This window comes from Jaculus jaculus, chromosome 4 (genome assembly GCF_020740685.1).
Source record: "Jaculus jaculus isolate mJacJac1 chromosome 4, mJacJac1.mat.Y.cur, whole genome shotgun sequence".
NCBI classification, from domain to species: Eukaryota; Metazoa; Chordata; class Mammalia; order Rodentia; family Dipodidae; genus Jaculus; species Jaculus jaculus.
In genome coordinates, this window is record NC_059105.1 from 174,943,739 (window position 1) to 174,958,178 (window position 14,440).

At 47.4% G+C, this 14,440-nt stretch overlaps 1 long non-coding RNA gene across 1 annotated transcript; it reads left to right on the plus strand.

The window, feature by feature from the left end:
• The first annotated feature begins 473 nt into the window (after window positions 1–473).
• On the plus strand, window positions 474–7,139 carry LOC123460170. Its single transcript, XR_006636831.1, has 4 exons — window positions 474–522; window positions 2,077–2,440; window positions 3,937–3,984; window positions 4,348–7,139. It is a non-coding gene; the product is annotated as an uncharacterized LOC123460170 (long non-coding RNA).
• The last annotated feature ends 7,301 nt before the right edge of the window (window positions 7,140–14,440 follow it).

Below are 14,440 nucleotides of genomic sequence, written 5' to 3' on the forward strand. Positions count from 1 at the left end.
CGACGTGGGCCCCGCGAGGAAGAATGTGGCACACGGCTTCGGTGGCGGGGGAGGGGCAAGACGCACACAGGGTTCCCTTCGGTTTTCCAAACACCTCTCAGCCCCCGAATGCGCATCCCACCCACTTCGGAGCTCGGGGAAGGGCGCATTCATCACTTCCCCGGGGCCCTCGCCACAGCCGCCGCCGCCTCGTCCTCCTGCACCCACACCTTGAGCAGAGTCCAGTGACCTCCGCTTGCCGAGGGGACAAAGGCCATCCCTCCCGGACAAGCTCGATCCAGACATGGTGTGATTCCTCCAGTCCCCGGAAGGACAGATCATACAAATGTACCTCCGGGAAGAAAAACATTTTAAAAAGTCCAAAATCAATACTGGCGAGGAAGCCCCGCCCCCCACTCCTGTGCCTGAATGCGTAGCCTATGAAAATAATCTCCCAGGATGGAATGTTTAAAAATCTGCTTTTCCGCTCCGACAAATTGCTAGCTGCTTGGGAAGAGCGCGTGTGCGCGATGGCACTCTGGGGTATTTCTCATTCTATTTTGATTACTTTCTCCCACTTCATCACCAGCCTCCTCCCGGGCCACACGCGCTGGGCACTACCCTAACTTGTTCGCTCACGTCCATCTTTGCCCTGCTGCTTGGGGGAAGAAGGCGGGAGATGGATGGAGCGGAGGCGAGTGGCACCTGGGCGGCGGGAGCGGGGCACGCGGCGTGCATAGCCCACTGCTGGCTTCCGCGGGGCGCGGCGGCGGGGGGTCAGCGGGTGGACACCCTCCGAGGGCTCGTCGCGCCCGGCCGGGGGAGAGGAGGACGTCCGCGCTGCGGTCCCCGGGGGCGACCACCGCCGGCTCCCGCAGGTGCCCACCTCTCCCGGGCGCCCCGGTTCCGCGCACCCCGGCCTGTGGGCGCGGCGCAGCCCAGGGCTCGGGTGCAAGCGCAGGCTCCGCCGGGGGAAGGGCTGGGCCCCCTCGGAGGCCGCGAGCGGAACACGCCCGCCCACCCGCGCGACCCGGAGCCCGTTCGGTGCCCAGGCCCGAGCCGCGGGCCCCCGCCTCCAGCGCGCGGTGACTTCCCGGATGGGGCCGGGCTGGGCTTCCAGGACAATCGGGGCTCCGCCCCTCGCCGCGATCTTTCCAGGAGGCCCCCTCCCTCCCGAGACTGCATGCGAGTCCTCCCCAGCGCCGGCTGCGAACGCCCGGAGGACCACCACCACCCTCAGGAACCACCCTCCTTTCTCTCTTTCTTTCTCTCTCTCTCCCTTCTGCCCTTCTCTCTCTCATTTTCTTCCTCTCCCCTCTCTCTATTTCTCTCCCTCCCTCCCTCCCTCTCTCTCTTTCTCTCCCTCCCTCTCTCTCTCTCTCTCCCTCTCTCTCTCTCTCTCTCTCTCTCTCTCCCTCCCTCTCTCTCTCTCTCTCTCTTTCACATTCTCTTTCTCTCTGTCGACTGTGCGCGGATCGTCCCCATCCGCGAGCTCGTGGGCACGGGTTCTGGATTCGCTTGCCAGCTTCTCCGAAGTTGCCTAGCCGTGGCGTCTGACGCGGAAGATGCAGCGCTGCGTTCCGCGCGCGTTTGGAAACCGCTGGTGGTGAAGGTGACTTTGGAACTGCGCTGCCTTTGGCGGGGCGCCGCGGAGCCCCGGGTCTGCGGGAGAGCGGCCTGTGAACGCGCCGGCGGCACCCGTGCCGATGGGAGTTCCTAATCATTCGATTTTTTTGTTGTTGTTGTTTTTTATTAATTGTAACGAGGCCCCGAAGTATTAGTGTGAATAGTGCAAAGACTGAGCGTGAAATTTAAACAAGTCTCACAGACAAACCTTTCTTGAGGAAGTAATTCTGGACTAATTAGAAATTTCGGGTCTGAGAACAAAAGACAAGCATTAAAGAAAAGAAAAAAAAACACAATTATCTACTTAGTGCCACAACCACCCACGTACACGCATATGCTCTGCATTTAGTAACATACAGCTTCGGTCGATTGCTTAGAGTGGCAGGCAATATACTGGTTATTTTGAAAGCATTCTATGATTTTATCCTTCCAAGTTCAATGTAAAGTTTTGTTGTTTTGTTTTTACTCAAGGCAGGGTCTCACTCTAGCCCAGACTGACTTGGAATTCACCATGCGGTTCCAGGCCGGCCCCAAACTCGCAGAGATGCTCCTGCCTCAGCCGTTATGTGGAGGAGGAACCTGCTCTCATGTCTCCTGCGCGCTGTGCGTGACAGCGGTAATGCGCAGTTAAACAAGGTCTCCACCAACAGAAGAATGGACAGGAAAATGACAGATCTTTACGCAAGGAGATATTGTTCATCCCTTAAAAGAATGGCATCCTGAGCTCTGGAGAGAAGGCTTAGTGGGTAACGCTGTGTTCCCTGAGCTGATCTCGCCTCACTAAATGAAGTGGAGAGGCTTCTCAGAAGACACCCTGCTTCACCCTCTGGCCCCTGTAAGCACGCTCACACACATCGGAACACACATGCAAACACACCACACATACAGACACAACTTAAAAAATATCATTTCTTTTTTTGCTTTTTCGATTTTTTTTTTTTTTTTTTTTTGAGGTAAGATCTCACTCTAGCCTAGGATGACCTGAACCTCACTCTATAGCTCCAGGCTGGCTCAAACTCAAGGCCATTCTCCTAACAAGCCTGGTTACGTAACCTGTTTTTGAAATCTGAAATTGTTTTTTTTTTTGGTGGTGGTGGTGTTTTGTTTTTTAGGTAGGGTCTCAGGGTCTCACTGTAGCCCACTGTGACTCTGGAATTCACTACATAGTCTCAGGGTGGCCTCAAACTCACAGCAGTCCTCCTACCTCTGCCTCCCAAGTGCTGGGATTTAAGGCGTGCACCACCACACCTGGCCTAAAATATTTTTGTGACAGGGTCTCACTCTAGTTCAACATGACCTAGAACTTATTCTTTAGCCCAGCCCAGCTTTAAACTCATGGTAATTCCTCCTATCTCAGCCTCCCAAGTACTGGGATCACAGTTAGAAACCACCATGCCTGGTTTAAAAATATTTTTTTGAGACGGGCATGGTAGCACATGCCTTTAATCCCAGCACCGCCATGAGTTGGAGGCCACCCGGAGACTACATAGTGAATTCCAGGTAAGCCTGGGCTAGAGCGAGACCCTATCTCAATATATATAAATATCCTGTCATTTGCAGCAACGTGGATGGAGTGCAGACAGGCCAGGCACAGAAGGCCAAGTGTGATGTATTTTTGCTCATTTGTGGAAAGCAAGAAGTTAGTCTCCCAGAGCCAGGTAGACTGAGGAGATGAGGGACGGAGGAGGGGGAAGGGGAAGGACAGGAGTGTAACGACCTCTATAGTACATTTCAAACAGCCAGACGACTGTGAAGGACCTCAGCTTTCATACTGTGCTCCACAGTGACATTGGGTACAGGGTTCATGACTTCATGTGGTCATTACACACTGTATGGCATGAATTATCATACATCCCCAACAGATGTGCAAACCATGTCTGGATAAAACATATAATGAGAAACTGAAAAAAAAAAAAAAAAAGTGATTTGGGCTGAAGAAAAGGCTGAGCGGTTAAGGCCCTTGCCTGCGAAGCCTCAGGACCCAGGCTCAATTCCCCAGTACCACATAAGCCAGGCGCACAAGGTGGCGCATGTGTCTGCAGTTTGTTTGCTGTGGCCACGGGCCCTGGCCCATCTATTCTCTACCCCCTCCTTCTGTCTCTTTCTCTCTCAAGCCGATACGATAAAATTGTGATTCATCTGAAGACACATTTGCAGAAAGAGGCCTACCATGTCACCTCCTCCTTCCTTAGCAATGTTTTATCTACCCTGTCAGTACCACACTGGGCCAGTCCAGGAGGAGGAAGAAAGTAAATAATTCAGCAGTCACAGTGCACATACAGTCAAGCCTTCATTATGCTTAACTTCCTCTTCTAATTGTTTGCCTTCTAGATATTTGATTCTTATGAAGTTCCCCTCCCAGAGGGAGAGAGAAAGCAGGTAAAATTCAATTATTTCACTTTTGCAAACGTCAACTGCTAACTCTAATATTTGAAAAAGAGAGAAAAGAGAGATTGTTGGGAGAAATGGTTAAAACAACTTCCTAAATTAAGACTTTCACATGGTCCCTGGGTTTTGCTTTTGATGCCACCAACACCCCTCCCCCCAGAGCCACAGTGAGGGGCAGAAGTGACAAACTGGATGTTTCCACCCACAGTGACATTCCTGCACCCTTTCCCTTTGTGCTTCCTCCCCTCCCCCCCCCCAGCCCCAGTCATATTTACGAAGTAGGAAAAAAGAAGGAAATAAATGGAGGGAAGTCTGGTGACTTATGCTACGGTGGTTTCGACTTGTGTTTTGCAGAATGGAAGGGTTGCGGTACTCAGGAATAAAAGTAGGCCACTGCTCCTCCCTCCTCAGCCATAAGCACTGAGCGTGGATTGTCATTAAACAAACGGACTTAGCTGCTTGTCACCTTCCTCCTCCTCCTCTTCATTCTTTCGCTCTAACTTACTCTTGAGTCATAGGGAAGAAGACCATCTATGCAGGGACCTCAGGGACGCCTGCCTTCCTCACCTCCTCTCGACTTAACTCAGTGTCTTCGAACCACTTGTCGATTCTGCATCTATTCTAAGCGATGAAATCTGGTTCATTGGCGCCAAGAAGAAAATCTTCCGATTGCCTCTGACTTCTCATCATTCAACCCTGTCACTGGCACTTGAGAGCAGTAAGACCAAGCAACGGGTGTCCTCTGAACATCTGACGCTGTCCCCTATCTTTACGCTCTTTGCACCACGGTACCTTCCTCTGGGAATTCCCTTCCCGCTTGTCCTGTTGGGAAGGGCCAGGTGGTAAGGGATAACTGTCGGTGCCACCCTTTTTTGTCTATATCCTTTTCTGTTAGACAAGAGTTCCTGGGAAACCTGACTGTGAGAGTCCCTGTTTAGTGTATCCGAAAAATTCTGGAAAAGGACATACTTATTCTCAAGGGGTTAGATGCAATTTAAAATAATATGCTTAGTCTTTAAAGCAACAGGTTCATTTGATATCACTATAGAATGTTCCCCCCCAAGCTTTTGAAACAGGAAAATAGTGTATTTATTTACTATTTCATTATCCCAAGGCTTCAAATTTAGAGGAATCTAACCTGAAAACCTGTCTGGAGATTGACGAACAACATACTAAGCAGATGTATCCATATGAGATATGTTAAAACCAAAAAAGAAAAGTTAAGATACTGTATAACTATAAACATATTTTAGGTCCTAATTTTCAGAAAGACACCCTGTAATCCTAGCCTTGGGCACTCTGTCCCCCCACCCGGCTCATAACTTGTGTCTGCTCAGTTGTCTGAAACTGAACAGAGTGGTCAGCTTACAAGTCCAGGGGCTGATGGTCCTAGCTTCGTCTCTGGATGACTTCTACCTGCTTCCGTCTCCTCATCCATCATACTCCTCTGCTTATTCTCCCTCACTCAGTTTGTATTGCTGGATAAAGTATACTTACATGCTTTTCACATTTACTTGAGAAATTGTCCCCCAAATTTTCCTCGTTAGTGACATAACAAGTTCCTGAGGAATGGCGGTAATAAATGGAGCACTGGTGCGGATAAGGCCTTAGAAGCAGCTAGTGGAGCATTCGTTTATTCAACGAATATTTCTTCAGCCTTCCTTACATGTCAGGCCAAGCCAGGCAGCGGCCTCCCAGACTGATAGATGTATACTGTTTTAACCAACATAGTCAACTGAAATCGCAGAATTTCCAAGTGCCTGAAGCTTGCAAGTGGGCAAATGACGTCTAGACATCTGGGACCAGGAGAGTGGGCCACACCAGCCAGTTAAAGTTTAGCATAGCTACATTTGCCATGTCAGGTTAGTTCTTACGTAAGCAAGAGACTTTGTCTATGTTTCAATGAAATTCAAAACATAATTGAAAAAAACAGGGTTTAAGCTGGGCAAGGTGGTGCACGCCTTTAATCCCAGCACTCGGGAGGCAGAGGTAGGAGGATCACCATAAGTTCGAGGCCACCCTGATACTGTGAATTCCAAGTCAGCCTGGGCTAGAGTGAAAAACGATTGGGAATGGAGATGGCTCGGTGCCCTCATCCGAGCGCAAGGGACACAAAGACAATCCCTAGAGTTTATCCGTTACCAATCAAGGCCAGGATCGGGAAAAGACCTTGTCTCAAAGAATGAGGAAGAAAACCACCGAGGAATGTGCCTGATGAGGTTTCTAGTTCCCACATGTGTACTCATGCATGCATGTGCACATACACACGCACATACGTGCATATAAGCCACACATAGACACATGCACACAAGTAACTGTAAACACTTAGCAGCACCTTTGGGGCCAAGCGTAGCACCTCGGTGTAATAGGTCCTCACAGGCACCACTTTCCTAACGTGGTCTCACATCAACCAACTGGTCTCCTAGGATGAGAGCTCTCCATCTTTGGAAGTTGTGGTAGTCTGAATATAATGATGTAAATGTTTGCCCCCCCGTGGTGTTTTAGTAAGGATAAGCTTCCTGCTTAAGTTCCCCAGCAGCCTGCGGGAGGGGGCGTGTCACGGGGGTGGATCTAATTCCTGCCCAGAGGTGTATAAGGAGCAGTTTGAGTTGGGTGTTCTTGCTTGCTTGCTTGCTTGTGGCTCTGGCTGTTGGTGGTGTGTCTCTGCTGGGGTCTACAAAAGGGAGCCAACTTCTTCTGCCATTGATGGAACTTGCCCTGGAATGATAAGCTGAAATATGTCCATCCCTCGCATCAACTCTCTGGCTGGATGTTCGTCTCAGCAGCCAGGAGCTAACTGCAACAGAAGGGTTCACTTAGTGTTTAATACTGTTACTATAGTATCTTTAGATTTAGAAAGAGCATTCACATACCCCAGGCGAGGGAGTTAGGTAAGCAGCCTGTGAGATACCAGTACGGTAATGGTATCGGTGTGAAAAATCACAGGAGTTTACCATGCGTGTCACTAGGGTGGTGACTCTGGAACTCTTGGCTCCTTAACCCTGAGAAAAGCAATGCCAAATACAACTTGCTGTGAAAATCTCATAAAGTTTTTACTTCAGAAAGATATTATATTCTCCAACAAAAGCATTTCAGGAACTCTTACTGAAGAAATATTTCTTAGCCAGGCATGGTGGCGCACGCCTTTAGTCCCAGCACTCGGGAGGCAGAAGCAAGAGGATCGCTGTGAGTTTGAGGCCAGCCTGAGGCTACATAGTGAATTCAAGGTCAGCACCGGCTGGAGTGAGATCCTACCTCAAAAAACAACAAAAAGTAGAAGGAAGAGGAGGAGGAAATATTTCTTAGATTATATATGGAAACATAAGGGTTATCCGATTTTTTTTTTTTTCTTGAGCCAGGAACTCATGTATCCCAGATTGGCCTGGAACACCCTTAAATTATAATAAAAGAAATATCTGACCTGGTTCTACTCTGAGAAGTGGCATCTTTAGAATTAGATACTAAGAAACCATCTTTTTGTCACAATATCTGTCTCCTTTGGTTTTGCTCTGCTTGCTTGGGGAAATGAATCCCAGTGCTCCTATCACTTCCAGAGAGTCTTCACTCTGGTCCAAAACAGCAAACAAGAGCCAGGGCGGCTCCACCGTCTCCCGTCTGAGCACTGACCGGGCCGACCCTGCTTAGCTTCCAAGAGCAGGCGGCCTCGGGCATGCTCAGGCAGATGCGGCCATAAACAGAATCTCAACTTCTCTTCCCATTTTGCATAATGCATTTTAAAAAATTATATTTATTTATTTGCCATAGAGACAGAAAAATAGGAAGGGATTGAGAGGGAGAGTATAAGCTTGCTAGGGCCTCTTGCCACTGCAAATGGACTCCAGATGCATGCACCACTTTGTGAATGTGACTTTAAGTGGGTACTGGGGAATTGAACCCAGGCCAGCAGGATTTGAAAGCAAGTGCCTTTAACCAGTGAGCCATCTCTCTAGCCCTGCATAATGTATTTTACTGTGAGTTTATTTTTACTCATTTATCTTACTGACTTCATCATTAGTATTTATGCTACAGCTTTCAACAAAATATTACTGGGAGAAATGCAGACATGTACACCAAAGGGTACAAAGACAGAGTTACACAGGATGAATGATGCCAGGGATCTAGCACGCAGCATAAGATAATAATTACAATAAATAATATGGAAGTGGATACTAGAGAAGTTGCTAAGAGAGTCGATTTAGGTACCTTGTCCCACGTACACAAATAATTATGTGAGATGATGAATACGTTAATTTGTTGAGTGTCATTTCACTCCATGTATCAAATTCTATGGCTGCATACCTTAAATATGTAGAATTCAAAAAACAATACAATTCTAGGGCTGGGAAGATAGTTCAGGTTCAAGTGCTTGCATGAGGAGCTGAGTTCAATCTCCAGAACCCACATTAAAAAAAAAAAAATCAAAAAACAGCCGGGCGTGGTGGCGCACGCCTTTAATCCCAGCACTTGGGAGGCAGAGGTAGGAGGATCACTGTGAGTTCGAGGACACCCTGAGACTCCATAGTGAATTCCAGGTCAGCCTGGGCTAGAATGAGACCCAACCTCAAAAAATAAAAAACAACAGCTGGGCTGAGTGGTCCACACGAGGAAGGCAGAGACAGAGAGACCCCTGGAGCTCCCCAGCCAGTCAGATGAGCTCATGTCATGGGTTCCAGGCCAATTGGAAAATCCATCTCAACAAACGTGGACAGAACCCAAGGATGACAACAGAGGATGTCCCTGGTGTGTGCACGTGTGTGCTCACAAACATGAGCACACACAGATGCACGTACACAAATACTGCAAACTCTATAGCCACTTGTCCAAATATTTGAGTTTACGTCCACATATTTGTGAGTTCATACGTGAGGCAGAGGAGAAAAGTGAGGAGCAAGACTGGTTCTTTTTCTTAGATCATCATACTTGATTATAACATAATTTTTCCTAAATAAAAATCGCATAAAATCATAATTCTAAATTAGTGCTATTCAAACTGGAAACAAGGGCTTACTTGCTTGCAAGCTGGAGATGAGAGGGAAATATATTTATGTGTGTATGTGTATATGTATGTGGTGGTTTGATTCGGGTGTCCCCCATAAACTTGGGTGTTCTGAAAGCTAGGTTCCTAGCTGATGGAGATCTGGGAATTAACGCCTCGTGGAAGCAGTGTATTATTGGGGGCGGGCTTATGGGTGTTATAGCCACTTTCCCCTTGTCAATGTTTGGCACACTGTACTGTTGCTGTTGTTTACCTGATGTTGGCCAGGGGGTGATGTCCATCCTCTGCTCATGCCATCATTTTCCTTTCCCATCAGGGAGCTTCCCCCAAGTCTGTAAGCCAAAATAAACCCTGTTTTCTCACAAGCTGCTCTTGGTCTGGTGTTTTCTGTCAGCAATGAAAAGCTGCCTACAACAATGCATTAAGTAATAATGTGCAGAATTCAGACCAACACCCATCTCAATAAGTTTTTTTTTTTTTTTTTTTTTGGTTTTTGGAGGTAGGGTCTCACTCTGGTCCAGGCTAACCTGGACTTAACTCTGTAGTCTCAGGGTGGCCTTGAACTCACGGCGATTCTCCAACCTCTGCCTCCCGAGTGCTGGGATTAAAGGCGTGCGCCACCACGCCCAGCTTCCAAATAAATATTCTTATATAAGGCATGTCTGCTTCATTTCTCACCCCCTTTCTCTCTATAAGTGAATGATTAATGATTAAAATGTATATCCTTTCCATAATAACTATATTTAGAGTCTCCCCTCCATCCTACCTTTTGCAGTAAACAGAGGGACTATATTTCAAAATAAAAACAAAAATTAAACTAAACTCTCTATTGTGAATTTTGGGTAACAAGGGGGAACACTTAAACATTGTAGCCAATATATTACCTTAGGAATTGTATGTGAAACAAAGTTCTTTGCTTCTTTCTAAATCCCATGGAGTCATAACGATCCTGATGGAACTGAGCTCCTCTCTTGGTGGCAAAGGAACCAACTCGATGATTCTGGAACTTTGCAGTGGGGCAGAGGGGCAGTAACTGGCAACTCTCACCTCTTTGCAGACAAGAATGACTTTCTCTGGAAGTTTCCCCGGAAAGGCTGAGATATGAGTAATGTTCAGTTGCAGGATTGCAAAGGTGTGCAGGGCTTCCTAATAGGAGTAGAGTAGCTGTCTGTGTGGGCATGCTAACGAGGCTCCTCAGTGGCTAATGTTCAAGAACACTAGAAAACACCCACTAGAATTATTAATGCCTCATCAGTTTCACCACTGTATTTTACTGATTAACTTGGTAAATTAAACTGTTCTTAAATGGACAGAATAAAAGACAGGTACATGTCTACAAAAGAGTGTTATAGATGACAAAAGAAGGAGTTTCATGACGCACCACCAATTAGGGGATTTCATGAGGTAGCTCTGTTAGGTAGCTCATAAAAGAAGGGTGGTAAAGTGGGCAGACTCAGAGCATCACCACGGTTCTGGTTCACTTATAACTTTCTTTGGTTTCCAACCTGCCTTGAAGAACAGAAGGTCTGACTTCTTGCCTTCCCTTGTTCAATCCCCGGTTCGGTTTGAGAGAGCTGGGTTTGCCACAGAAGTTCTATAGCTGCCATCTTCAGCGAAACTCAGCAGGGGCTAGAAAAGATGGGGTCATTACGTGACGGGCTTGGAGCACCGTGTCCCTCCTCGCCTCTGTGCTGTGGCTGTAGACTTCTGGCCTTGGTGGATAAATGTAATGAACATATCCTTCAGTGTACGGGCTTCCAAAGCACACACGAAACTCACTTTTTATTCTCCATACAAGTTCCACGTCAGGGCTGTGATTAGCCAGCTGCGCTGTGTGATCTTACAGGCTGTCCCTGTAGGATATGACCTAACGATCAATGAAACATACTAGCCAGGTTTTTTTCCAAACAACAAAAAATTAGTAAATGATATTTGCCTCTTTATTTTCTAATGATGAATTTATTTAATACTCACTATGTCGCAGGCACTATTCTCGGGCCTATGGTTAGAGCAGCAAAGCTGACGGATACCACAGAAGTCAAGTCTGCAGTGAGGCAGGTGGTTAGAAGTGCCCTGGACGAAAATAGCCCGGGGCGGGGCCTCGGGTTGTTAACGCACACTCCCTGAGTGCTGACTTTTAGCCAGTGACCTGAAGGAGGTGAAGAGCCAGCTATGGGCTGCATGGAGCAAGACCAGAGCCAGCCGAGAGAAAGCTGGGGAGGCCAGACGTGTGCACACAGGAAAAGTCAGAGGCCAGGGGGCTGAGAGAGAGGGGAAGGCAGGCGGCCGGAGATGGGGTTGGAGGTGATGGGAGGAAAACATGCACGAAGCGCTTTGCCCCCGGAGGCCAAGGTGAGGCCCTGGCCTTTGTTCGGAGTGCGGTAGGAGGGCTCTCGGTGGACATGCTATGAGCTGTCTGCGTATCAGTACTGCCCTGTCTGTTGTGTTAGACACCATGAAAGAAATGGCAGAGAAGGAGCAGAAAGTCAGATCACCTTGCAGTGATCAAGATGAGAGTGAAAGCCGGGCGTGGTGGCGCACGCCTTTAACCCCAGCACTCGGGAGGCAGAGGTAGGAGGATCGCCGAGAGTTCGAGGCCACCCTGAGACTACAGAGTGAATTCCAGGTCAGCCTGAGCTAGAGTGAGACCCTACCTCGAAAAACAAAACAAACAAACAAACAAAAAAAAAAAAAAGATGATTGGTGAGAGACGCACAGCAGCGGCTGGGGGGAGGAAGTGGCCCGGGAGCCTTTGCTGATAGCTCAGATGTGCAGTGTGCAAGAGTGAGGCACTGTGGTGCTTTGAATGTACAATGTCCCCATGGCCTCAAGCATTGGCGGCTCAGCTTCCTACTCGGACAGCAGCTGGTACCGCCTCTGGGAGGTGGAGCCGGCTTGCAAGAAGCAGACCTTGGGGAGGTCAGTCCAGCCCTCTGTGATCAGGGGCAACTCGCTCCTGCTGTAGTCCCTCACCCCCTCATTGTGAGCCATTCCTCCATCATGATAAAGCTTCCCTTTGCAATGTAAGCCTGAAATAAACCCTTTCCTCCCATTAGCTGCTTCTGGTCAGGTGTTTTATCCCAACAATGAGAACTTAGCTGCCTCAGGACCATAAACAAGTTAGTAAAACTGTCCCTAAGACTCGGTGCCTGGGCAACTGAAAGAACAGACTTGCTACTACCTGAATTGGCAGAGACTACATGAGGAAGAGGCTTGTCAGGGAAAATCAGAGAATCTTAAGTTTAAAATACCTTGATGCAGCAAGTAGAAATACTGAATTGGCAATTGGAAGTATCTGTCTAATGTTCTGGGAGAAAGTCCAGACTAAAGTTATATATTAGGGAATTCATGTAAAACCCGACAAATGAGTGTCAAGTTGCCCCCAAAGTATTTCATAGCCAGCGGGGCATGGTGGCACCGATCTAATCTCAGTATTCAGAAAGCTATGGTAGGAGGATCAGCATGAGTTCAAAGCCAGCCTTGGGCTACAGAGTGAGTTCCAGGTCAGTCTAGGCTACAATGAGACCCTGCCTCAAAAAAATTATTTTTTCTAAATATTTCAACGTCAATATAGTACTTTCATAGCCAATCACAATATGGAACACAACAATGCCATAGCCAATCAAGATACAGAGTCCAGTTCTAGAGGGTTAGGGGTTAATCCACTAGAGAGAGATGGTAGATCGATTGGACAGTCTCAGAGCAAGGCTGGAGAAGAAGGAGGGGAGCAAGCACTGGAAGGTGTGGAGACCGGAACGTCCCCACAACGTGAATATCTATGTTCTGGCATTTCATGGAACAGTCCAGCATACCAGGATGTGTCAGTTGGAAATTAGCCCCAAGGAACACAGAGAAAATGATAAGAACCACAGGAAGAACAATATTTCAAAATAATCAGAAGTCCGAGGTTCTCAACATACTTAATAAATGTTTGAGGAAATAGAAATGATGAATTATTCTGATTTGATCTATACATATTGTGTATCCTGTACTGAATTGTCAAAATGTACTCCATAAAGATGTACAAACATCATGTGCCAATTAAAAAGTCAAATCAGGGCTGGAGAGATGGCTTAGCAATTAAGGCACTTGCCTGCGAAGCCTAAGGACCCACGTTTGACTCTCCAGATCTCACCTAAGGCAGACACACTGGGTGAGGCAGGCACAAGGTCACACGTGCCCACTAGGTGGCCTGAATGTCTGGAGTTTGATTGCAGTGGCTGAGGCTCTGCCAATTCTCTCTTTATCTCTCTCTCTCTCTCTCTCTCTCTCTCTCTCTCTCTCTCTCTCTCTGCCTCTACCATAATTTTTTTAAGTCAAATTAAAAATGCTGATAAAAATTTTGTCAGAGACTGTGCAGGGATGGTTGGAGGGAGAAGTAGAACAAGAATACATACAAAAACTGATCCACGGGATAAACAATATTTCGAGGCTGTGTACAAGAGAGACTCTGGACAGGTTCACATGGCCATAGGTTTTTGTAAAATCTGCCAAGAGTGAGTTACTCTAAACATGATTGGCTAAGACTCTAGTGTTTTTCCAAATTTCCTCCATAGTACTTTCTGTGTTGGATGCTACTGAGGAAACTATGAGCCGTCAAAAATAAATGTTCATTCTAACTGAAGTCACTTTGAAATGAGTATGCAATTTTCATATCTAATTTTGTTCTCTCTCTCTTTCTGTTTTCTTTTCTTTTTTTTCTTTTTGGTTTTTCGAGGTAGGGTCTCACTCTGGTCCAGGCTGACCTGGAATTAACTCTGTCAGCTCAGGGTGGCCTTGAACTCATGGCACTCCTCCTACCTCTGCCTCCTGAGTTCTGGGATTAAGGGCGTGCGCCACCACGCCCAGCTCTGTTTTGTTTTCTTTTCAAAGTAGGGTCTCACTCTAGTTCAGGCTAACCTGGAACTTACTCTGTAGTCCCAGGCTGACCTCAAACTCATAATGATCCTCCTACCTCTGCCTCCCAAGTGCTGGGATTAAAGGTGTGCACCACGACGCCCAGCTAATCCACCTCATTTCCTTAAGACATGGTCTTTCACCAAACCAGGAGTTAGCATTTTGTTTTTCTTTTTTTTTTTTTGTTTATTTATTTATTTGACAGCAACAGACAGAGAGAGAGAAAGAGGCACAGAGAGAGAGAGAGAGAGAATGGGCGCACCAGGGCTTCCAGCCACTGCAATTGAACTCCAGACGCATGCGCCCCCTTGTGCATCTGGCTAACGTGGGTCCTGGGGAATTGAGCCTCGAACCAGGGTCCTTAGGCTTCACAGGCATGTGCTTAACCACTAAGCCATCTCTCCAGCCCAGGAGTTAGCATTTAAAAAAAAATGTTTATTTTTTTTTTTAATTTTTTATTTATTTGTTTGAGAGCACCAGACACAGAGAGAAAGACAGATAGAGGGAGAGAGAGAGAATGGGCACGCCAGGGCTTCCAGCCACCGCAAACGAACT